The 25,326-nt window shown below is 42.0% G+C and overlaps 1 protein-coding gene across 7 annotated transcripts in view; it reads left to right on the forward strand.

Annotated features, from left to right (window-relative positions):
• CHRM1 (cholinergic receptor muscarinic 1) overlaps positions 1-25,326 on the forward strand; it is a 443,365-nt gene that overhangs the window by 288,065 nt on the left and 129,974 nt on the right. For 6 of the 7 annotated variants that reach the window (XM_077458582.1, XM_077458624.1, XM_077458617.1 and 3 more), the window contains one exon: positions 18,128-18,199. The gene's annotated coding sequence lies outside the window, so the exon portion shown is untranslated. Of the gene's footprint in view, positions 1-18,127; positions 18,238-25,326 lie in introns of all 7 variants that reach the window. The other variant, XM_077458590.1, reaches the window with a different exon arrangement.

Raw genomic sequence — 25,326 nt, forward strand, 5'->3', positions numbered from 1 at the left:
ATTAACGAATGAATAAATGAATATTTGGGCCAATGAAATGAATAAACGCCAACGCTCTTGATGTGCCTAAATGCAAATGCATTTGCAAAAACGTGGCTTAGGCACTTGCCACGAAAAAAGCATTTACAAGATCCCCAGTGTGCATGTATCCTTAGGCTAACGGAGGAAATAAAGACAATTAAAGTGTATGTTTAGCCAAAACCAATTTTTTTACATTTTGGATAGAGGTGGGGAACAGTTAGAACCTCTTTTAAATTTACCTGCTATCTGTGGCAGTGTTTAAGAGATTTCCCTTCATTTACTGTCAAAGTGACAGTTGTTGAACTAGATAGGAAATCTGATAAAATCTGCAAAAGGGATACAGAAGTAAAGAGTTGACATGGGTTCCAGCCTCTTCTCACTCTACTAAAAAGCATTTTTATTTTTGTCTGTAAAGCTGGTAGAGGTTTTCTTTTACTTCTTGTCTGAGGAAGCCTCAAAGAGCCTGTGTCAACCAAATATTATTTTGTTGTTGTTTTAGGCTGGTGTAGCATTTACATACAAATCTATGGGTTTGCAAAACCTGCTTGAAGTAGGACAAACAAATACAGGTTAGAAGGAGGTTTGTTGTAGGCCAAATGTACCTGCCTTTGAATTCTGTTGGAGAAGCTTCTCAGTGAGTCTGCTCAGTGGCGTACTAAGTGATGGGCGGGCCGCCCCGAGTGCCACACACTGGGGGGGTGTCAGGCCAGCGCCCTCCCCCTCCACGACTGAAGAGGAGACAGTGCTGTGGGTTAGGCAGCGGCACCGCGCAGTGACAGACCACACAGGGAGAGCCCGAGGCAGTGGCTTTGCAGTGCACAGACCCCTCTAACAATACAGACCCCCCTACAGACCCATAATGTACCTCGGATCACACACAGAGTAGAGTGAAGCCGCAGAGTGAAGCCGCAGAGTGAAGCCGCCTCCCCCTCCTCCTGCATGCACAGCACCGTGTAGACAGAAAGGAGGAGGGGGAGGCAGCTTCACTCAGCATGGCTGTGACAACCGCTGCCAAGACTGATCAGAGCCATGACCACAGAGAGAAGGGGATTGTTGCGCCGGGTCCCAGATCACTGTGGCGACAGGTGTCACTCGGGTGCTGCCCGCACCTCCCCCCCTGCAACACCACTGCCTTGGGCTCTCTGTGTGTGTTCCGAGGTACCTTATGGGTCTGTAGAGGGATCTGTATTGTTAGGGGGGTCTGTATTGTTAGGGGGGTCTGTGTACTGTAGGGGGGTCTGCACTGTAGGGGGGTCTGTGCACTGTAGGGGAGTCTTTGCACTGTAGGAGGGTTCTTTACTGTGGGGGGGGGGGGGTTCTGCACTGTAGGGGGGTCTGCACTGTAGGGGGTCCTGCACTGTAGAGGGGGTCTGCACTGTAAGGGGGTCTGTACTGTAAGGGAGGATTCTGTGCTGTAGGGGGTGTCTGTACTGTAGTGGTGTCTGTACTGTAGGGGAGGATTCTGTACTGTAAGGGGGGTCTGTACTGTAGGGGTGTCTGTACTGTAGGGGGGATTCTGTACTGTAGGAGGGGGTTGCACTGTAGGTGGGAGAGGTCTGTACTGTAGGGGAGTCTGCACTGTAGGGGTGAGGGGTCTGTACTGTAGGGGGGGTCTGAGCTGTAGGGTGGAGGAGTCTGTACTGTAGGAGGGTCTGCACTGTAAGGGAGGATTCTGTACTGTAGGGGGGTTCTGTACTGTAGGGGAGTCTGCACTGTAGATAGGGGGTCTGCACTGTAGGGGGGATCTGCACTGTAGGGGGTCTGTGTAACATGCAGGGGGGTCCAGAGCTGTGAGGGGCTCTGTAATGTAAAGGGGTGCAGAGGTACAGGGTGCTGTGTAATGTAAAGAGGTCCAGAGGTACAAGGGCTGTGTAATGTAAAGGGGTCCAGAGGTTCAGGGTGCTGTCTAATGTAAAGGGGTCCAGAGGTGCAGGGTGCTGTCTAATGTAAAGGGGCCCAGAGGTACAAGGGCTGTGTAATGTAAAGGGGTCCAGAGGTTCAGGGTGCTGTGTTATGTAAAGGGGTCCAGAGGTACAAGGGCTGTGTAATGTAAAGGGGTCCAGAGGTGCAGGGTGCTGTGTAATGTAAAGAGGTCCTTAGGTGCAGGGTGCCATGTAATGTAAAGGGGTCTAGAGGTGCAGGGTGCTGTGTAATGTAAAGGGGTCCAGAGGTGCATGATGCTGTGTAATTTAAAGGGGTCCAGAGGTACAATTGTGGGGGTACACAGTAGTGACAAAAAGATATTGAAGGATGCAGAGGTATGCAGGGGGCACAGTGGGGTGTTTTTACATTTTAAGGTGGGGGGGTGCCAGATATAGGATCCGCCCCAGGTGCCAAATGCTCTAGGTACGCCCCTGAGTCTGCTATCAAACTGGTACAGAACGTGGTACAACAAAGGCACATTCTATGGGCCTTTCCCAAATCGTACTCAAAACACCCTGCCTTTGTGATCTGTTGCGGGTGCCAATGTAATGTTAGCGGTACCCCAAATGCAGATTGCAAATGCAGTGCATTTGGAGCCACCAAATCACATGGTACTGCAGTACCATGTGACTTGGTATGGCACATATTTTAAAAGTAGTACATTCACTACGTTTTCCACATTCTAGTGCGATTTCAGTCCATTCAAATGAATGGGCTGCAAATCACACCACACAGGAGCGTGCAGAAATCGCACAGGAAAAAAAAAGTTTTGGCTGGACATACAGTGGGGCAAAAAAGGGAACGTGACTGTTTGAGGTTGTGGACAGGTGTCTTTTATACTGATAACATGTTCAAACAGGTGCCATTAATACAGGTAATGAGTGGAGGACAGAGGAGCCTCTTAAGGCTAGGTTCACACCGGAGCGAATCCGCGAATCCGCTGCGTTTTCCCGCATCGCATGCCTCCCGCCGGCAGTTCACACTGCCCTATGCAGACTGCTGGGAGTGTCAGTGAAATGTTAATGACACCCCCAGATCAGTCCGCATATCGCAGTGCGATCTGCAAACTCGGACAGGAATCGGATCGCATGGTGTGAACACCCATGCGATCCGATTCTGCTGCGGACCAAAAAAAGGGTCCTGTGTGAGTTTGCGGCGGGTGCGATGCGAATTCAGCCATACTATCTGTATGGCTGAACTCGCATCGCACAGAGATCGGATGTGATTTGCACTGCAGTGCGGTGCGAATCACATCCGGGTCTCCCAGCCGCAGCGGTGTGAACCCAGCCTAAAGAAGAAGATACAGATCTGTGAGAGCCAGAAATCTTGCTTGTTTGTAGGTGACCAAATACTTATTGTCCACCATAATTTGCAAATAAATTCTTTCAAAATGTGATTGTCTGGATTTGTTTCCACATTTTGTCTCTCATAGTTGAGGTATACCTATGATGACAATTACAGGCCTCTCTCATCTTTTTAAGTGGGAGAACTTGCACAATTGGTGGCTGACTAAATACTTTTTTGCCCCACTGTACACTTTAAATGACACTGAAGAAAATGAAGATACCACCATATATTGTAGTTATTACCCTCATTTAAACTTGCCAACATATTATTAGACATGAACTTTGCAATAGTATCTGGCAGTTGAATAGGGATAAGAAAAAAAAAAAAAAAGAGAAAAGAATACAGTCACAACATATAGGGGTGGTTATATTTGAATATCAGGTGGGAAGGGGCCAATGTATACACTGCTTTCTCTCCAATATCCGCCATTGTTAATATTACTGCAGACAACAGATGCCAGACAGTGAACTCCTTTCATTTGTTTATAGGTCAAATACATTATAGCATTATGGATAATACTTTTGCATTACCCAGGTGCACAAGCCTTTATAATAAAGGTTAACACTTTTGTTTCTTGCTTTCTTAGCATGTAGAATTACAAAAACATACAAAATATAATTATCTCCAGTATTTTTTCATAGATAGTGATAAATAAATGCAAAGATGCAGACAAAGCATGCTCTTCTACACTTACCTGCCCTAATATATAAATATATTTCAGACTGGTGTTTAAGTGATTGGCTAAGAAAATACTAGATTTTAGAATTTAGAAGTAGGAGGTTGGCACATCTCACTGTTGCAGACTGTAATATCAGTATTCATTAATTGTATTCCGTCCTGTCCTGCCATTAAAACGTAAAGGGGCTTAACACTGAAAAAAATGCGAAGTAACTCTAGTAATCAGTAAGAAATCAGTTTCCTTTGTTGTAATGAAACTATTGGGAACATTTTCAAATCAATCATATTCTGCTGTATTTTCAAGAGAATAAAAAACACTGATTAGTCACTATGGGCAACTTTTCACTAATTTATTTATAGATAGCCATGAGATTTAAATTGTATTACTCTGGCTGTAATTGTCACTCATAAACTGTGCGGTACAGCAGACCAAGAAGAAAGACAATGCATCATGGGAAGTCTGTTTTATTTACAATGAAGTGAACCATTGTTCAATTTAGTAACTCCACACTGAAGGGATGCTTGTATGCATGTTTAAATAGCCCAACCTGCCTTTCATAGTTCTCCATTACGCCATTGGTCCATCCTTTGATGGATCGCCTCACTGTTTTTATGTTTTTTTGTTTTTCTTTTAATTTCTTTATTTTAGTTGTCATATAAACAAATAAACAATTTAATTAATCCATCAATCATATAAGCTCCAACTAAACCATTCAAAACCCAACAGCATTGATCCAATCTTAAATACATCCACAGAAAAAACAATAGTTTTATTCAGTTTTTTGTTTTTTTTTCAGAAAGAACAATAACTGGTTATTTGGCATAGACCCCATTCTATCTTCCATTAGACCTGCTTCTCTTGTATGCCCTGACAACATACTTTATTAAGAAGAAAAACCTTTACATATCTGAAGAGGCAAAAGGAGAAAGTAAAAAGCTCCATGAGGGAAAGAATTCCTAAAAAAAAGAGAGAAAAAACATAGACAGAGAGAAGAAGAAGAAAAAAGAAGGAAAACACAAAAAAAAACATGATAGGGGAGGGGGAGTCAGAGCTGGTGGGGAAATATACTGAGGAGAGTCTACTATACCATCATCCAGGGAAGTGAGGTCACCCCCAAGGACCCCCACTCCTCTCTTTTTCAAATACTCTCAGGAGCAAAGAGGGAACCCCCTTACTCAGAGAATTTAAATGTATTCCATTGGCCCCAAGTTTCTAAATATGTCTCCTTTCGATTTTGAGCTGATAATAAATCCTCCATCCTATTGTCCTCTTCAATTCGTGTGACCCATGTAAGAATTGTGGGAGGGCTTGTATCTCTCCACTGCCGTACGATACATGATCTAGCAGCATTAATAAGATGGTGCAAAATTAATTTACTATATGTTTTCCCCCGGTATGTTTGAGACATCTAACAAAAATAGGGCTGGACCTTCTGGGAGGTTATACTCAGTAAATTTCTGTGCTATCTGCCGTATTTCCCTCCAGAAGTACTCCAGTTTTGGGCAGGACCAAAGAACGTGGAATAGAGTCCCTCTTTCTTCCTGACACCTCCAACATTTGTCCAGGTTCTCTGGAAAGAATTTATTAAGTAATGAGGGTGTAGGGTACCATCTTGTCATTATTTTAAAATTAGTTTCTTAGATTCTTGTGGATATTGAAGACTACAACGCAAGATTTACTATTTGACTATATTGTGCTTGGGTGAACGTCCTGTCTAATGTCATTTCCCACTTCCTTAAATATAGAAGGACATAATCCTCTTGGGGGCAACCAGAAGTGCATACAGTTGTGAGATTAAGTGGGAGCAAGGCCCTGTCCCCTCACATAGTTGTTCTAATGCCGCGTACACACGATCAAACAATCCGGTGGAAAAGTCCGGCAAACTCAAGTCCGCCAAACAATCCCCCCGTGTGTAGCCTCCGGCATACTTTTTTGACCCGAAAGTATGACTTAGAATGCTGTGTTGCACACCAATCTTCCCGCCGGACTCGCATTTCGGCGGACAATCCGGCCGCGTGTATGCCAGTCCGCCGTACTTTTGAAATGAGCGTACTTTTCCCGCCCGGAGAAAAGTCCACTCGAGCGGGTCTCCAGGTAGGCGGGGCCCGCGAAGGAGACGTCGCTGGCCCTGCCACCTGGTATGGACTTAAAGGGGAACCCCCAAGTCCACAACAGACCCTTGTCCGAGCACGCTACCCGGCCGGCCAGGAAAGGGGGGGCGAGCGAGCGCCCCCCCTCCTGAGCCGTACCAGGCCACGTGCCCTCAACATGGGGGGTGCCTTGGGGAAGGGGGGGCCGCGCGGCCCCCCACCCCAAAGCACCTTGTCCCCATGTTGATGAGGACAAGGGCCTCTTCCCGACAACCCTGGCCGTTGGTTGTCGGGGTCTGCGGGCGGGGGGCTTATCGGAATCCGGGAGCCCCTTTAATAAGGGGGCCCCCGGATACCGGCCCCCCACCCTATGTGAATGAGTATGGGGTACAATGTACCCCTACCCATTCACCTGTAAAATAAAAGTACAAAAAAAACACAACACACGAGATAAAATACTTTATTGCACAGCTCCGGGGGTCTTCCGTCTTCGGGGGTCTTCCGTCTTCGGGGGTCTTCTCGCCGGACTCCTCCGCTATCTTCTTGTAGCTCTTTTGCTAGCGGAGGAGTCCGGCCTTCTTCCTCGCCGCCGGCCTCTTCTTTCGACTTGGGGTTCCCCTTTAAGTCCATACCAGGCGGCGGGGCCAGCGACGTCTCCTTTGCGGGCCCCGCCTACCTGGAGACGCGCTCGAAATGAGCGGACTTTCCTCTGCGTGTGTGGGCGAGTCCGTTCATTTCAAAAGTAGGGCGGATAGTACGGCGGACTTAGTACGCCGTATTAGTCCGCTGAAAAAGTGCCGTGTGTGGGCAAGTAGCCCGTTCGGAAAGTCCGACGTACAGTCTGGCGGGAAGTCCGCCAGACTAAGTAGGTCGGACATACCGCTACGTGTGTACGTGGCTTTAGGGTGTCAGTGTTCGTTGAAATCTGTCTGGAGGTGGGAGAGTGTTAAGGAAATGTTGCAACTGATCTCCGCTCCAGAAATCAAGACAGAAACAGTTGTTGGATGAGGTTAGTTCAGATAATGCGAGGCCTGAAAACACTGTGCGTCTGAAAGTTTCCTGAAGGGTCCTTGTAGTCCCGCAGGGAAACGAGGGTTACCTACAATAGGGTATACGGGGGAGTTGACAGATGATAATAAAGTGGTGGAACATATTCGAGAGCAAATACGCAGGGTAAGGCCCAAGGTTGGGTGCTTTTTGAGAGCTGAACCCAGGTCTCCAAAGCACCAGATTGCACAACGCATTGTGATTGCTCAATCTTTGGCCATATTTTAGAGCTTGCATGCCTACACCAGGCTACTAGTGTCACCATATAGGCCACTTGATAATATTTCTGCATATCTGGTACCACTACCCCCCCATATTGTTTAAGCATTGTCATTAAACGGCGTTGAATTCTGGGCCTTTTATGGGCCCAAATGAATTCAGTTATCTTCTTATTAGTATCTGTTTAAAGAACTCTGGGGGTATATGAATGGTTAGAGTTTGAAAGAGAAAGGAAAATTTAGGCAATACAGACATTTTTATTATGTTACAGCTACCGAACCAAGAGAAAAGGCCCTGATGCCATTTAGAATGTAAGACTTTCACTCTACTCAGAAGAGGTGGAAAATTCAGCTCAAAGATTTGGTCCAATTTAGGGGGAATCAACATGTCCAGGTATTTGATGCCCGTATAGGTCCATCTAAACTTAAAATGAATTTTTAAAGCGTTAATTTGAGTCGTAGTCATAGATACACCCATTGCCTCTGACTTGGACATATTAATTTTTAAATTGGACTGTGCCCCATATTGGTCCAATTCTCTTAGTAGGTTCAGCATAGATATAACAAGTTTAGTAAGACAAAATAAAAGATCATCCGCATATGCGGATACTTTATGATGTAAATTTCCGGTTAGTAACCCCCTAATATCCAGGTTTTGCCTGACCTTACAAAGAAATGGCTCTAAGGTGATAGCAAAAAGGATCGCCTCACTTTTAGGAAGTGGGGAAGTGGGAAGGGCAGGGCAAGCACGACATGAATAACTGAACTGTCTGCATATTATACCATAGCTGTTTGGGCTTTAGAGCTCAAAGGGGAGTCTACTAGCTGTATCACAAGGAATTATGGCAGTCAGCAGTTTAAAGTGGGTAAATATCACTTTAAGTCCCATCTTCATCACAAAAAATATGTAAGCCACACAGCATAGATTTCCCAGAGGTGGCTTTAGCTGTCTAATGCTTTGTCAAAGTTCAGTACAAATAGCACTTGGGTAAAACGATTGTGTCTTTTTGTACATATCAATACTGATTCTGTCTATATTATTTTTTTGGAGTCAATTAATACAAAATAGTGGAATTGACATACTCCTTTAAGATTTAAGTTTTATATATTTTTCCTGCAAGCGCCTTCTCATTTGTCGGAATATTAGAAAAGTACCTACACAAATCTTTAAGCCTTTGTACACACGGTCAGACGTTCCGATGGAAAATGTCCGATCAGACCGTGTTGTCGGATAATCCGACTGTGTGTGGGCTCCATCGGACTGTTTCCGACAGAATATCCGACTGACAACGTTTTAGAGCTGGGCTATAAAATTTTCCGACAACATGATCCGATCGGACTTTGTCCAATCGTTTGTAGAGAATTCTGATCAGACAAAGTACCACGCATGCTCAGATCAAATTCCTAGACCAAAGCTATTGGCTACTAGCCTGAACGTAGTCCCGTCGTAACTAAATAATGTCATCACGTTCTGAACGATTGGATTTTCCGACAACTTTGTCCGACCGTGTGTATGCAACACTAATTTCGGACAAAATCCGTCGGACAAAATCCGACGGATTTGGTTGTCCGAATGTCCAACCGTGTGTACAAGGGCTAAGACGTTGCTCACAGCTAAAGATTAACCATACAATAAATGCCAAAAACGGCACTTGTGTTTTAAAAAATGATTGTATACATTTAAGGTACTGATTTCATAGCTAATACCGTATATTACCACAAGTATTGGGACTTAACACGAACATGAACTTTAATGGCATCCCAGTCTTAGTCCGTAGGGTTCAATATTGAGTTGGCCCACTGTTTTCAGCTATAACAGCTTAAATTCTTCTGGGAAGGCTGTCCACAAGGTTTAGGAGTGTGTCTATGGGAATGTTTGTCCATTCTTCTAGAAGCCCATTTGCGAGGTCAGGCACTGATTTGGACGAGAAGGCCTGGCTCACAGTATTCTCTATAATTAATCCCAAAGGTGTTCTATCGGGTTGAGGTCAATGACAAAGACATGGATAAGCGAGCTTGGGGTGGAGGAACTTGACTGGCCTGCCCAGAGTCCTGACCTCAACCTGATAGAACACATTTGAGATGAATTACAGCAGAGACTATGAGCCAGACCTTCTCTCCAACATCAGTGCCTGACCTCACAAACGCACTTCTGGAAGAATGGTCAAACATTCCCATAGACACACTCCTAAACCTTGTGGACAGCCTTCCCAGCCAACTCAGTATTGAACTGTACATACTAAGACATGGATGCCATTAAAGTTCATGTGCGTGTAAAGGCAGGTGTCTCAATACTTTTGGTAATTTAGTGTATGTTATTTAAAATGGTCTTTTATGTGTTCATTTGTGTATGTCTCCTACACGTCTGTGTAGGTATTTTTGTATTATTTTTGGAATCATTCAAGAATAAATATATTGGAAACCAAGCCCACCTCCAAATGAAATGTGCCAGTACGTGTGATGGATCTAAGATGTCACATTTTGGAGTTGTATAGTATTTTCAGGAAAAGTACACACCCAGGAGACCTACAATGCACATTTTCTGATCCAATAATATTACTCTTTGCTAGTGACCCATGCCATTCCTCTTGCTATCCCTTCTAACAATACCTTTGCATAGAGGATGTTGTAAGCCGGTGCTCCATTTCTCATTTCAAAGTTTTCACTAGCAATCCCTAGATACAATTGACATAAGCCACTTTAATCATTTGTAGTATGGAACACATGACCTATACATGTTTATGTGGTCCCAAATACCACACTAAAATTAGACCTCTTGAAATATCTGTAATGTGTGTGGTATTTGGGACTAAATCAGTTCACATACACCTTGTGTTCTCAAGTAAATAGATTTCATTGGAAATGATGTACCCACAGTCATTGTGACCTGAATAACTGTCATGAGGTTGTCATATTTCCTATTATCATTAACATGTAGGTAGACGGTTAAGAAACAAGACTACAAATGCATTCACAAACAGGGAGCGATATGCTAATTACCAGTAATTTATTCTAACGCCAAAGATAACTCAGGCTAGGAATCTGGAAAGTAAAGGGGATTTCTTATCTAGGAATATTTAATAGGATATGTGGAAAGAGCTTTTTAATTATAAGAAATCTGTAGATACTTAAACGTCACACTTATCAGGAGGATATTATAAAAAGAAGCTTAAACTAAAATCATCATCACAATGTGAAAAATTTGGCACACTATTATTAACCATAGGAGTTGAATTTGCATAAAATGATATATCAGTAAATTTATTTTTGGAATAAATTTTAAGATGTAGCGAGATCCTTTTTTTTCTCTCTATTTTCCAGCCATCTGAATCAGTCTCTGCGGAGCGCGGTTTTATTCTCTGTAGAAAATAGCGAGTGACTCACAAATCAGCTAACGCTGTAAAACAACTCTTTCCATTGAGCGAGCCGCCACATTATGTTTTGTTATCTGCATTGTACACACACAATTTTACATAGAGCTGCACACAGATTTTTTTTTTACAGTCTATTTCGGGTGAATGGGTCACAGGCAGAAAAAACAGATCACTTGATAAAATGCCCCATTTGGTTACATCACGGTAAACTTATAGTAAAATAATGCAAGCCACAAACTGAGGAAGCAAGATTTATTTTTTAAGAAGTGTAGAAAGGGGAATAAAAGTTATTGCCAATAGCATCCTACTACCTGTCTGCTGTCATTTTTTTAAACATTTTGTTGATTAAAAGACTTATATAATCCAGAGTAAAGCCTAACAAATTGATTTTTTCCAATAAAACTTCAGTCAAATGTAGATCATTAAAGACTTGGGCTTCATAATATCCTTCAAAGTTTCTGTATATTTGATTTTTTTGTGGATGTATCTAGTGTGGGATGTGGATACGGGTCTATAACTGTTTCATCATGGTGCCATGCTTTGATTGAGGTTAAAATAAATCCAAGCAAGAGTTTATAGTATAGATGCATTACTATACCTAATAGAGCGCCATTTAATTTTTGATGCTGAAAATTCAAAGCCTGGTAGTTTTTGGCATGCGGCTTCAGTCTCCAACACAAGTATTAGAAAACGGGTCTCCAGGGACAAATTTAGGCATCATGCTGCCTTAGCCACCCTTGAATGGTGACACCCTTTTGTTCAGGCTGCGCATTTGTGTCATGTAATTGTTTTAGCAAAAACAAATGCAATTATTCTAATAAAAAACTAATTGGAAACAGGATGTGTTTTGCTTAATTAGGCCTGCTTTTGCACCGTACAAACCAACAAAATAGAAAAAAGAGAGAAGGTTTCATGTTTCTTGAAGCAGTGACTCTTCTGACACCTCTAAATGTCTACTCCACCCTCTTTACCCTTACAGTTTCTTCATTCAAATTGGCCACAAATGTCCAGAGGTGACTAGAAAAGAGGAAGAAAGCAGTTATCAGAGTCTACATTTAAAGTGATACTAAGCAGTTTGCATGGTCCCTTCTATTTCTGTATGTGGATGATGGCACCTTCATTATTTTAACCTTTTGCCGACCAGCCGCTGTCATTATACTGCGGCAGGTCGGCTCTCCTGCGTAAACTGCCGTAGGTCTACTTTGGTCTGTGCAAGGAGGATTGTGGCCGCGTGTGCCCACTGCGTGCCGCATGGGCGTGCCCGCGGACTCGATGTCCACCGGCGACCTGTGATCTCTGTGTACAGAGGCAGAACGGGGAACTGCCTATGTAAACAAGGCGATTCCCCGTTCTGCCTAATGACACGTCATAGATCTTTTGTTCCCAGTGATCGGGGACAGTGATCTCTGTCATGTCCCACCAGTGAGCCCATCCCCATTACAGTTAGAACACACCCAAGGAACATATTTAGCCCCGTGATCACCCCCTGGGGTTAACCCCAGCCCTGTCAGTGTAATTTTTACATTGATCAGTGCAATTTTATAGCACTGATCAATGTAATAATGTCACTGGTCCCAAAAAAGTGTCATTTGGGGTCAGATTTTTCCATCGCAATGTCGGAGTCCCGCTAAAATCGCTGCCATTACCAGTAAAACAATAAAAAAAATAAAAGTCCCTAAATCTATCCTGTAGTTTGTAGACGTGATAACTTTTGCGCAAACCAATCAATATACGCCTATTGCACAGTGTTGCATAGTATGGGCAGAGTATGGGCAGAGGATTGTCACTGAGCAGCGCTGTGGGCACATCACATCCAGCCCACAGTGCTGCTGCTATCTCTCCCCCTCTCCCCTCTCACTGTACCGATCGGTACAGAGAGGGTAGGGAGGAACCAGTGTTTGTTTCCAAGTGATCGCACCGTGATCCATGATGCGCTGTGCTCTCTGGACCCAGCGGGCACGGATGTTCCAGGGTGTGCACCCCAGGGTGCGTGCCCCAGGGGGCGCGCGGGAGCAAGATCCTGGGAGGACGTCCATGGATGCCCTTCCAGAATAAGCCAACCGTGCTGTAGCCATCTTTCGGCTATGGCCCAGTCGGCATGTGGTTAATATGACAATTTTCAACAACAAAAAAATTTATTTTGCAAAGAATTGTGGGAAAAAAAAAAAAACTCACCATGCTACTTACTTAATATCTTGGAATGTCTACTTTCTAAAAAGAGGTTCATTTGAGGGGTATTTGTACTTTCCTGACTTGCTAGTGTCTCAAGAAATGTGATAGGCCTTCAGTATATCGGGTATGATCAGATGTGTTCAATTTTTGGTGAGTGGCACCATAGATTGTAGACTCTATAACTTTCACAAATAATAAATAATATACCCCAATTTGGGTTATTTTTAGCAAAGATATGTAGCAGTATAAATTTTGGCCAACATTTTTGAAGAAAAATTACCAATTTTCAAAATTGTATGACAGAAACAAAGAAAAAGGCATGTGTTTTCACAAAATGTACAGTCTTTTTTTATTTATAGCACAAAAAAGTAAAAACCCACTAGTGATTAAATACCACCAAAAGAAAGCTCTATTTGTGTGAAAAAAAGGATGAAAATTTCATATGAGTACAGTGTTGCATGACTGAGTAATTGTCATTCAAAGTGTGAGACCGCTGAAAGCTGAAAATTGGTCTGGGCAGGAACTGGGTGTAAGTGCCCTGTATTGAGGTGGTTAAAGGCATTTAACTTTTTTATGCCTCTAAACACCCCTCTATGATAGCCTATGCAGCCATGCAATCATAGAAATCAAGCATTTCGAGGCTGAAAAAAATATATAAACACTTGCACATTCAGGAGAGGAGCATTTGAGCCAAAAAAATGCTTGATGCTCCTAAATGCATCTAAACACTAGGGACATTTATTGCTTGAGCATTCATTCATTTCAATGCCCAAAAAAAATCTATATTCTGGCCAATGGAATGAATGAATGCCCAAAAGCTTGACACAACTAAACATGTTTGCAAATTGTGGCTTTAGGCATGTTTTTAAGTTACTTTTCTCCTGCCAGGGAAAAGGGCATTCAAAGGAGCTGGGCAAACACCCAGTGTGCACGAGGCCTCAGAAATTGCCACCCCCAGGCACTTGTGAAGCTTTACAAAGGTAAATAAGGTTATCTGTTTTTGATTTTTTTGGGCCAGGTTAGGTGCTTTAGTGGCTAAAGCCACACAAAACTGATAATTCATGTGTACACGTATGTTGTGAATTTAATGACCTGCCACCCACTTATGTCAATCAGCAATCCAAAGGAGATTTCTCTGAGGAAATTTTATGTCGGTGTCCTTCCCTGTTTGTAATTTTGCTTGTTGCTGTTAGGTAAAGCAGTGTTGTCAGTCATTTACATCTGGATTCTCAACAGAAATATAGAACAATGGCTATGGCAATGAGGATTTCAGTATATTAAGGCCTAGCTGCAGCCAAAACTTAAAGTGGGAAAGGGTTAGAGACTTGGTATGAATAGTAACAAAAATATGTGACAGACAGAAGTTTTCCTATGGCACCTACTTTTTATAGCATATGGAAAGCTGTCCAAACATGTACATTGCTGTATTACTATAAAATAGCAAAACGGCTGTTTTACCATCCCTTCTATTGAATAAAATCTACATTTGACAGGATAACTGCACCTTTTAAAGACAGTATACATAGCATAAGTAACATATGTTTTATTTCAGCTTGGAAAAGTGTTACACTGTGGATCGTAATAGTTCTGGTGGGGCGCCAGATGTCATATGAAAAAAAAAAACACACATATATACAGTGTATGTACAGTATCTATAGATATATATCTATAGATACTGTAGATACAGTATTTTATGTTGTAGGCATAATAAGGCGGGTATTATTTGTATTTAGTTCTTCTATTATGAAGCCTTTTTTGACTTGTGAAAATGAAATATGGCCCAGTTATTTTAAAGCAAGCCAGTCAGTTTAGTAAACCTAAGGTTACAGAGAAGAAGACTAATGCCGTGTACACACGATCAGACTATACGGCGGACTTAGTCTGGCGGACAAACCACCGCAAAGTCTGCCAGACTGTCCGAACAAGCGGACCTGCCCACATGGGACTTTTGCGGTGGACTAGGTCCGGCGAACATAGTCCGCCGGCCTATCTGCCGTACTTTTGAAATGAAAAGACTTGCCCACACACGGAGGAAAGTCCGTTCATTTTGAGCGCTGCTCCAGGTAGCCGGAACTAGCGGCGAGATTGACACATCGCTGGCCCCATCACCTGGTATGGAGTTAAAGGGGACGCCCTATGCTGAAAAAACGGCGTGGGGGGGGTCCCCCTAGGTCCATATCTATTGACTTCCTTCGCTGGTCCCGGTTATCTGGAGCTGCGTTCAAAATGAACTGACTTTTCTTCGTGCGGGAAAAGTCTGTTCATTTCAAAAGCACGGCAGACTAGCACACACGTGGCCGTATTGTATGCCAGACTCAGACGCATCCTTTTTTCATTGGTGAACATTAATGAGCATTGGGAAGGGTGTAGAAATGGGAATGTATAGTGTTTTTATATATTTAGGTAATATACATAAGGTTGTCATTATAGAAGCTGTAAGGAAGTTATGTTGTGTGAGATCAGGAGTCACAAAAAGTGATGTTCCAAGATGCTTCACAACATTTTAGCTTGCCAAATGTAACTGTTATCTTAATCTCTTAGGACTTTTATGGTAACAAGCTAGCTGAATCAAGAAATAGTACTAGACAATGACTTTTACATGCTATTTTCAAAATCCTTTTATTGGAAGAGCAAAGTACACCTTCAAACTCTTTTAATATCCCTTTGACAAAATTGCATTACATGGCCCTACGGGTTAAAAACTGGTAACAGAGACATAAGCTAGAAGCCGCATAACCTTTTTAGTACAGGTTTTCTCTCTAGCACTAAAACCTTCATTACCCAAACAAATGGAAGGATAGCATGTATGGCTAAAGCAAACTATACACAGAGAAAATTTCTTTCCTGCAACCACAGGTTCCTCATCAACACACATAGGGGATTATTTACGAAAGGCAAATCCACTTTGCACTACGAGTGCACTGCAAATGCACTAGAAAGTGCACTTGGAATTGTAGTTGCTGTAGATCCGAGGGGGACATGCCAGGCAAATAAAAAACAGCATTCTAGCTTGCACATGATTGGATGATTAAATTTGCAGAGCTTCCACTCATTTCAGATCTACCCCTCATATTTATAGCGACCGCACTTGAAAGTGCATTTTCAGTGCACTGGCAGTGCACTTCTAGTGCAAAGTGGATTTGCCTTTTGTAAATAATCCTCGTGGTGTTGACAGGGGAATCCCTCTGGATGACACAGTGATTATTGTTATTGGCTATACCTGCTGCTAGTGATAATCACAAGCAAATGCTGGCAGGCTGGTTGTACTCAATTTAATTGATCAGCTTGATACATTCAGTCTGCCCATACATGGTTCAAATCGTCTCTGACCAGCCTAATTCAGGACAAATTAGATATAAAGGTTTCCTTATCTGTGTTCTACTTCTACCCAAGTATTATTGAGCCATTGGGGTTATTTTACTACAGGCAAATAGGCTGTTCACTTTACAAGGGAAGTTGCACTATGCAAGGGAATTTGCCCCAGAGACTAGAGAATGTGGTAAAGCTTTTGCTTGCAAAGAATACCCAACCACATGCAAGAAAAATAAACAGCATTTTTGCTTGCACGTGATTTTATTATGAAAATCAGCAGAACTTCATCTCATTAACTAAGCTGTGTGGCAAATTAAATTGCAGAATTAATCTTTCCTTGCAAAGTGAACAGCCTATTTGCCTTAGCAAATCAACTTCATTGCATCCTGCTACTAAATGTGTACAAACAAGTACAACAGGTACCTTCTTTTTTAAAGGATAAGTTAATTTTTCATAATATGTTACACCGATACTCAGGGTGTAACATGTAACATGTTATGAATGCACTGGCCCCCACACCTCCCTCTTCCCTGGTGTGACAGCTAGTGAAGGATCTTCTAGTGGAGGACCCAGAATTCACAGTCTCAAAAACACTTTGGGCAGGAAAGAGCCTCCAAGCCCTGATTACAGGGACTTTGGTCCCAAAATGCTTAACCCATCTGCAAGGAAAGCTTGAAAGGGAGCAGGAAGGAGTTAGCACCTGCCTGTGAGATGGAGTCGAGCAAGTATGGACTGTCTGACAACTAATGCTGCGTACACACGATCGGAAATTTTCGTCGGAAAAAGCTCTAATGGTTTTCCCGATGGAATTCCGACGGAATTCCACTCAAGCTGTTTATAACGTGGTGACGTACAGCACGTACAACTGGACTAGAAAAAGGAAGTTCAATAGCCAGTAGCCAATAGCTTCTGTCTCATAGTTGAATCTGATCATGAGTGATTTTTGGTAGTGTCGAAATTGCATAAACACGATCGGAATTACCGATAGAAAGTTTTTCCGTCTGGAAAATTGAGAACATGCTATAAATTTTTAGGTGGCGGAAATTCGGACAGCTAAATTCCGATGGAGCATACACACGGTCGCATTTTCTGGCAATAATTCCGATCGTGTGTACGTGCCATAAGACTTTTCTGCGTTCCTGTGGCTTTTGCTGTACTTTGAAGCAGACAGGAACCTTGAGCCAGGCGGGGAATTCGTATACTGGTAGTGAGCTGTAATATACCCGAACTGTGGACTGTTTGTGTGTGCTTTGCCGAAAAAAACTATTTTGAGGAAACAATAAAGACTGCTTTACTTTACAAATGGCTGGTTACTTTCCCGCTATCTTGTCCTTACATAGTGCAATCGACTCATGCACGAGCAGGCGTCCCAAATGTTGTGCACCAGATTGTTCCTTGGCATTACTTTTTACAGGGGTCAGATGAGACATGGAGCACTGTCTTTTTCTGGCTTTCTGAATTTATTGTTCAGTGTACTCAAATTCTATTTGACTGGGGACAGACTAAAATTCCTGCACTTTTACAACATTTACTTTTGTAAAAATGTTATCCTCTTCTTCTAAGTTAAAAAAAAAAAAAAAAAAGTGTAAAGAAAAGATTTACTTCCTTCTGTAATATGAACAAAACAGACTCTTAGTGGAAAGTCCTTTATTAAATCAAGATTAGCATAGCAAAAATGTCTGGTTTACTTGAGGCAGTATCAGATAAATCTAGTATGGAATATCTACTGAGAGATTCTGTAAATATGCTTGAAAGCTTTTAATTAACAGTATGACGTTGAAGCTGCTTGCCTTCGAATATGTATCTGATGTTAGATTTTTGAAAGATTAAACTTTAAGACTGTGACAACAGTAGATTTCTTGCTCCGAGACAACAAAATAGACTTGAGCACATGAAATATAACGCAAAACTAATACAAAACTTGTCGTCTGTTTGTTTTCTCAGGTTTCAGTCTAATTCTGAGTGGGACCCGGTTCTGAGCAAATCCCGAGAGGTTTACAAGAGACACTTCATAAGGTAGCGTGGAGAGAACAGACACTCCGCCAGTGAGCTGTGTATGTATGGATGGGACATGTTTAGATTATCTGAGGGTGTCAACTGAGGCTTCTGAGAATTGGAGGAAAAAACGATTTGGGGGAGGGAAGGAGACAGACAAAGACGAAGGAATATCTGAATTAGGGCAAGTGTAAAAAAAAAGGGCTTGATCATTGGCTCTTTGGGACATTTGTGCACATTCTTTGAAAGGTTTTATGCATATAATCTATAGTCGTTCTACCCGCTATCTCAGTGGAGCTGGCACAGGTACTGACAGAATGCTGTAAAAAGATATCTCAAACGTTCTGGGCGCTCTCTGATCATCTGCCATGAGAACTGACATTACATTATAACTGTCATGTTACCTAGTAAATTACAGAGAGTCACTGAAAATAAGCTTTATTAAAAAGAAAAGAATGTTACAAGACTACAGCTATCCCGTCCAATGCCATACAACATAGGAAAGATATTGACAAGTAATAGGAAACCTATTCTTCACCTTAAAAATTGTTTTGTTATGGTGGCCCTGCACGCTTCAATGGATATGCGATTCAATCAAAACAATAAATTCCACAAACATGCCCGTTACAGATTTGTAGAAAAACAAACTAAGTCTTTGAACATCTTTAAATGTGATGCATCTAAAATGTATTTAGCTAGTTTAACCACTTCAGCCCTGGAAGGTTTCACCCTCTTAATGACCAGGCCATTTTTTGCGATATGGCACCATGTTATTTTAACCACTTCAGCCTGGAGGAATTTACCCCCTTCCTGATCAGAGCACTTTTTTCTATTTGGCACTGCGTCACTTTAACTGACAATTGCATGGTCGTGCGACGTGGCTCCCAAACAAAATTGATGTCCTTTTTTTCCCACAAATGGTGGTATTTGATCACCCCTGCGGTTTTTATTTTTTGTGCTATAAACAAAGAAAAAGCGACAATTTTGAAAAAAACATTTTTTTTTTTAATTTTCTAAAAGCTTGTTTACATTAGCATCTCCCCATTCTTCCTCACCGTGAGACGATCGTGGGTATCCCCACGGACATCGGAGCTCCCGGTGGGCTCACGCACAAGCCACCTCTTAAAGGGCAACTTACAGGTACATTAATATGCCTGTACGTGCCCTTCTGCCGCAGTATATCTGCGTGAGGCGGTTGGGAAGTGGTTAACTGACAATTGCGCAGTTATGCCGCCCTTTACCCAAATAAAAATTTTTCCCCACAAATAGAGCTTTCTTTTGGTGGTATTTGATCACCTCTGTGGTTTTTATTTTATGCGCTATAATAAAAAAAGCATACATTTTGAAAAAAAAACTATATTTTGTACTTTCTGCTATAAATCACATCCATTAAAAAAAAAAATTTAAATCGAATTTCTTCATCAGTTTAGGCCAATATGTATTCTGCTAGATATTTTTAGTAAAAAAAAACTCCACATAAGAGTATAGTGATTGTTTTGCGCAAAAGTTATCACATCTACAAACTATGGGATATTTTTATTGTATTTTTTTATAAAATTTTTACTAGTAATAGCGGCGATCAGTGAGTTTTAGTGGGACATTGCAGCGGACAAATCGGACACCTAACTGACACTTTAACACTTTTTTTGGGGACCAGTGACATTATTACAATAATCAGTACTAAAAATATACACTGTTACTGTACTAATGACACTGGCAGTAAAGGGGTTAACATCAGGGGCAAATGAAGGGTTAAATGTGACCCTAGTGGGTGCTTTCTAACTGTGTAGGGGTTGCTCTGACTGGGGAAGACAGAGATCTGTGTTCCTGGTTAGCAGGAACACAAGATCTTTATCTTCTCCTGTCAGAACGGCCATCTGACTTGTTTACCATTCTGGCTCTCTTGGGATATATTGCGGGTGGCCAGCGGACATTGGGTTCTCCAGGCCCACTGATTGGCTCCTCCTTCCAGCATGCAATCGCGCCTCTGGCAGCCCCCACGTGCCCCCAGTGGTTATTGCACAAAATTACCTACAGGTACGAGATTTCATGCAATAGAGCCAACCTGGCGCAGTACATGTACGTTAGGCGGTCAGCAAGTGACTAAACTGAAAGCTAATGAATGCGTATAGTGATACACTTGCGCTACCACTGTGTGTGAATCTGCAAATATATGAATCAGACAGCTGCTCACGCTACAGCTTTTATGTGGCTATTTAGTATTAATTAAATAATGAATATTGTAGCGCAATCAATCAATCTAAATCAACTTGTGCAATGGTGACTGCAATTGTAACAGTGCAAGTATTATATCATGTGTCTCAGGAATAGACACCAATAAATCCATACATAAGTATTAAAAAAAAGTGGCGTGCAATAATAGTAGGTGACAATGATTCCTGTGAAAAGTGAAAATAATTCTATCATGTGTCTTGGCTGGACACAAATCAATCCTCACAAACATTTAAAAAAAGAAAATATGATAGTATCCAAGAAGCAAACATAGATTCCTTCAATATTGAACGTCCTTATAAACGTCTATAATAAATGTGTGTGTCTCTTCACCATAGCTTGTTGTTGTCCATAATAATAGACGACTTCTTCCCTTTCTTCCCGTGTCACCCCTGTGCTCTCTAGCCTCTCACCGGAGATATACTTGGTATACAGCATAAGGTAGTATCTCTTAGGGAGGATGTAATGTAGACAGGTCCCTCTGGGGGTTCTCTGTGTACTTTTCCCAGCACTTTGTTTTTAGTAGTGTGGTATCTGCAGTGATCTTTCCTGTGTCCTCCAGGTATGGGTGTGTAAAAAAGAATACTCTCGTAGTGTGATTAACATTTAAAAAATGGATTTATTAAACAGAGACAGCTATAACTCACATTTAAAAGCAAAAAAAACAGCAAAAACCCACGAGTGCCGAACTGGTATCCTAACTGACATCACTTCTGGTATACCTCCACTCTCGCCCTATGCGTTACATCACGCCCACTTGACTTCTTCAGGGGATTGATCGCTCTGCACAGGTGTTATTCACATAATGCCTTGTAGTTGTAAGGTGTTCACTTATTGGACAAGGGGAAATTGTGAAAAAATCTGAAGGCACTACCCTGTTACTCTACCTTGCCCAGCCAGAGAATGCCTGTGGTGGATGAAACTCATGGGGCTGAGCCTCCTGATGAAGCCATGGGTACTGGAAGTGATTGCGGTTTTGACAACTTTGGTGAATTTTTAATGTGCATTGTTTTTATATGCATGTGAGTGCAATTTTAAGTTCAATAAAGGTACCAGATGATATTTTCGTTATGAGGAGCATTTATATGCTCGCCTTTACATGAGTTTGTACCACTGGGGATCAAACATGCTGTGCAAGGTATCTTGTTTGCTGATGTTCCAGGGATATTGACAAATAATAGGTAACCTATTTTTACCCTTTTATAAAGATTTCTTATGGTGCCCTACACACTTTAATTGATATGCTATTCAATCAAAATAATCATATCTACAAAAGATAATTTAGCCATAACTTCTCTTCCAATTGGTTTAGACCTAGTTTCGATCAGATCAATCAAACTGAATCATTCAGCCAGGGCTGAACATTATCGATCCTTTTACATCAAACAGCACCACTGAGATACTTTGTTATCAATACAATCGTTTTTCAATCAATCAGATTATTAAATTACATTGTGAAATTGTCGACGCTATATAAGTACCTCAAATAAATAAATAAAATAATCATATGAAAGGTGCCAGTAGCAAGAGGAAGAAGGTCAGTGCTTTATCATCCCAGCACCGATCACTATTTGCCTTGCCTGCCTATTTGATTGCCACACTTATGTGAAGCCCAGACCCTGCAGGCATAAAGAGATATCTATTCTAAAAAAATTGGGACACTTTAACAAATACGTTAAGTTCAGAGGTTTGCTTTTAACCCCTAGGTAACTTCACTTTTAGATTAATGTTCCCTAGCACAGCTGCCCATGCCATAAGGAGCTGTGTGACCACCATGACAACCAGTTATGGTGATCACTGGAAGTTTGTTTGCAAACAATCTTCTCCACCATAAGATGTCCAGTGCCCTTCTCCCTCTTTGTCCAGCTAAAGCTCCTATGCAGAGAAAGAAATACATTGTGACAAAGTATTAGTTTGTGTACAAAAAGAAATAAAATGCATAAAAATGTGTAAAATAACAAAAAAAAATATTTTTTTACACATTTGTCCATTTGTACATGCATAATAAAATGTGAGCAGGTTATTTATTAAAACAAAGCCTATATGTCATTAAAAACAATTAAAGACACTAGGACTTCTGTCCACTTGTGTTGGTCCTCTGATGAGTAATTGAAGGTGGATCACTCTTCAGAGGACGTTTGACAGCCTGTGAGGACCCGTAAAAGCCTACACAAGTGCACAGTGGTGCCGCGGCCCCATTCACTGCAAGCATTGTGACCAAGTCATATTTATACCTCCATACACCCGCCTTTGTAGTTTAGGGGGAGCTGTAAAACTGCGTCTCAACCGCATGTTGTTACTGCATCACAACTGCAAGTGTAAACTAAGCATAAGGTAGGCAAATTAGTAATAGAAATATTGTCAACTTAAAGTGCATATCGAAATGTTTTTTTTTGTTTTGTTTTTTTAGATGAAAGGACAAGAACTCTATTTCACCAGGTGACTATTGTCATTAAGACAGAAACTGATGAGCAATCCAAAATATAAAATTTTTCACCAGAACTAGATAAAAGATAAGATAAAGCTTCCAAAAGGGAACATTCGTTTAGTAATAACTTTTTAAAGTTGGCCACTGAGCTAATTTTGGGCCATTTCCAACTAACCCTGTTGACACCCTTTCGCCTGGCATCTTTCAATTGAAAAATTTGAAGGAGTTGGGTAGAAAATTGTCAACTGAACAACACCTGCATCCAATCAGATGCAGACTTAAAAACCCAATCAGATATAGGCTGAATGAAAGATATCTATATGTACAGTATCTAACAAAAGTAAGTACACCCCTCACATTTTTGTAAATATTTTATTATGCATATCTTTTCACGTGACAACACTAAAGAAATTACACTTTGCTACATTGTAAAGCAGTGAGTGTACAGCCGGTGTAAATTTTCTGTGCCCTCAAAATAAATCAACACACAGCCATTAATGTCTAAACCACTGGCAACAAAAGTGAGTACACCCAGAGCCGATCCGCCCTATATGCTCACTACGCAAGCTGCGTAGGGCCCCACAAATTACTCAAGGCCCCGCCTCCCCCTCGTGTCATAGTGCATCAATTAATGCCAGTGGCGGAACTTTAGGGGTCGCTGCAGTCGCATTTGCGACTAGGCCCTTCCGTTATACCCCTGTGGGGGCCCCCCAAGACCCGGCATCCCCCCTGCACCTCTTGCTGATGCCCGGGCCAGAGGCCCCTTCCCTCTCCGCTGTATGCATTCGGAGATAGAACTACTAGCCCCAGGGAGACACCATAGAGCTGCCGATCGCCCGCCTCCCACCTACACCAGCCAGCTACAGGAGAACCTCTGCAAGGGGGGGGGGCTGTTTGGGGAAGCTGATGTAAAATATTTACAAAAATATGAGGGGTGTACTCACTTTTGTGAGATACTGTATATGGCCAGCCTAAGAGGAGAATTTCCCTTACTACAGTCTCTCACAAAAGTGAGTACACCCCTCACATTTTTGTAAATATTTTATTATATCTTTTCATGTGACAACACTGAAGAAATGACACTTTGCTACAATGTAAAGTAGTGAGTGTACAGCTTGTATAACAGTGTAAATTTGCTGCCCCCTCAAAAATAACTCAACACACAGCCATTATTTGAAAGCAAAAAGTGACCCATCGCAGCCTTGATTTAAACAACGAAACAATATTCATTGCCCTTAGTTCATATTACATTTTTTTCTATTAATGATCAATTTATTAGATTTTTTTAACTACCTATAGAAACTTGTGTACTCTCTTAAGGACACCCCCCCCCCCTTCACCATTTTTTAGCCAGCCCAGATCATGGGCGGCAGGGCTGGACACTTGGTTGTCTTATTTCCAGGGTTGCGATGCTCTCAACTCTCTCCCCTCTGTCCATCCTAGCTGCATGATGGGGATGGGGTCTGACCTCAGCGCATCGGCGTCATGTTCAAGCATGCCCCACAGATGGCGCCAATTTACACCGCTGTGTGATGGCATGCTTGTTTCTCCACCTCGGCCACAGAGGGGGTAGGCAGGCACCTACTGGGATGTTATATACCCCGGTGGTGGGCTCCCTCACCTCCTCTATGCTGTTTAGATGGCATCACATGACATTGGCGGGGACTCTTTCAGGTCCGGGGTATATCATCTGAGGCCAGCCGACAGTTCACTCAAGAAAGGGATCACTCTGAGTCACATTCATATCACATAGGAGACAGTAGGTTTATTCACATTCTCATATATATATATACACACACCTTTTAAATGTACTTGTTGTTCACTCACACACCATCATTTCTTTAATAATCCCTATACACATTTTCTGTTGGTGCATTTTCTCCCTACCTGCACACCGTTTTAGGTGTGCTATTTACTTTCATAATCTCCATACACATTTTATCACACATACACTGTGTGTCAGAAACCATGAATCAGACTGAGACAGAAGTACAATTAAATCACACTTGTTTATTAATAAAAAAATAAAAGGGTGAATAGAGTAAGTGTAGTCAAAGCATAGCCAGAGTCCAGTAACCAGATCGAGTAGTCAGCCAGTCCAGAGTTCAATAACCAGATCGGGTAATCAGTCAGGCCAGAAGTCAGAAGGGATGTCAGCAAGCCAGTCTTTACACAGGGGGTGGTTTCTTGTGATGTGACCAAGGCGAAGGCAGAGATGAAGTGAGCTGGACACCTATAAGTAGGCAGGTTAGACGTGTAGGATCAGGAACAGCTGGGTGACTGTGGAGAGAGATGAGAGCTGGCAATTAGCCGACAGCTGAGCAGCCATCCCAGAGAAGGAAGCCCTGACACTGTGGTCCCACATATGGGATTAGTTGGTACACACTATCTTCATACACATACTATTCCATTTAAACATCCACATGTTTGACCTGTGTCACACATTTTTAGTTTATTTCGTTTTTGATTTCATTCACACTTTTTCATA

Source organism: Lithobates pipiens, unplaced genomic scaffold (genome assembly GCF_037356315.1).
Source record: "Lithobates pipiens isolate NorthernLeopardFrog02 unplaced genomic scaffold, aLitPip1_a1.2 Scaffold_10, whole genome shotgun sequence".
NCBI classification, from domain to species: domain Eukaryota; kingdom Metazoa; phylum Chordata; class Amphibia; order Anura; family Ranidae; genus Lithobates; species Lithobates pipiens.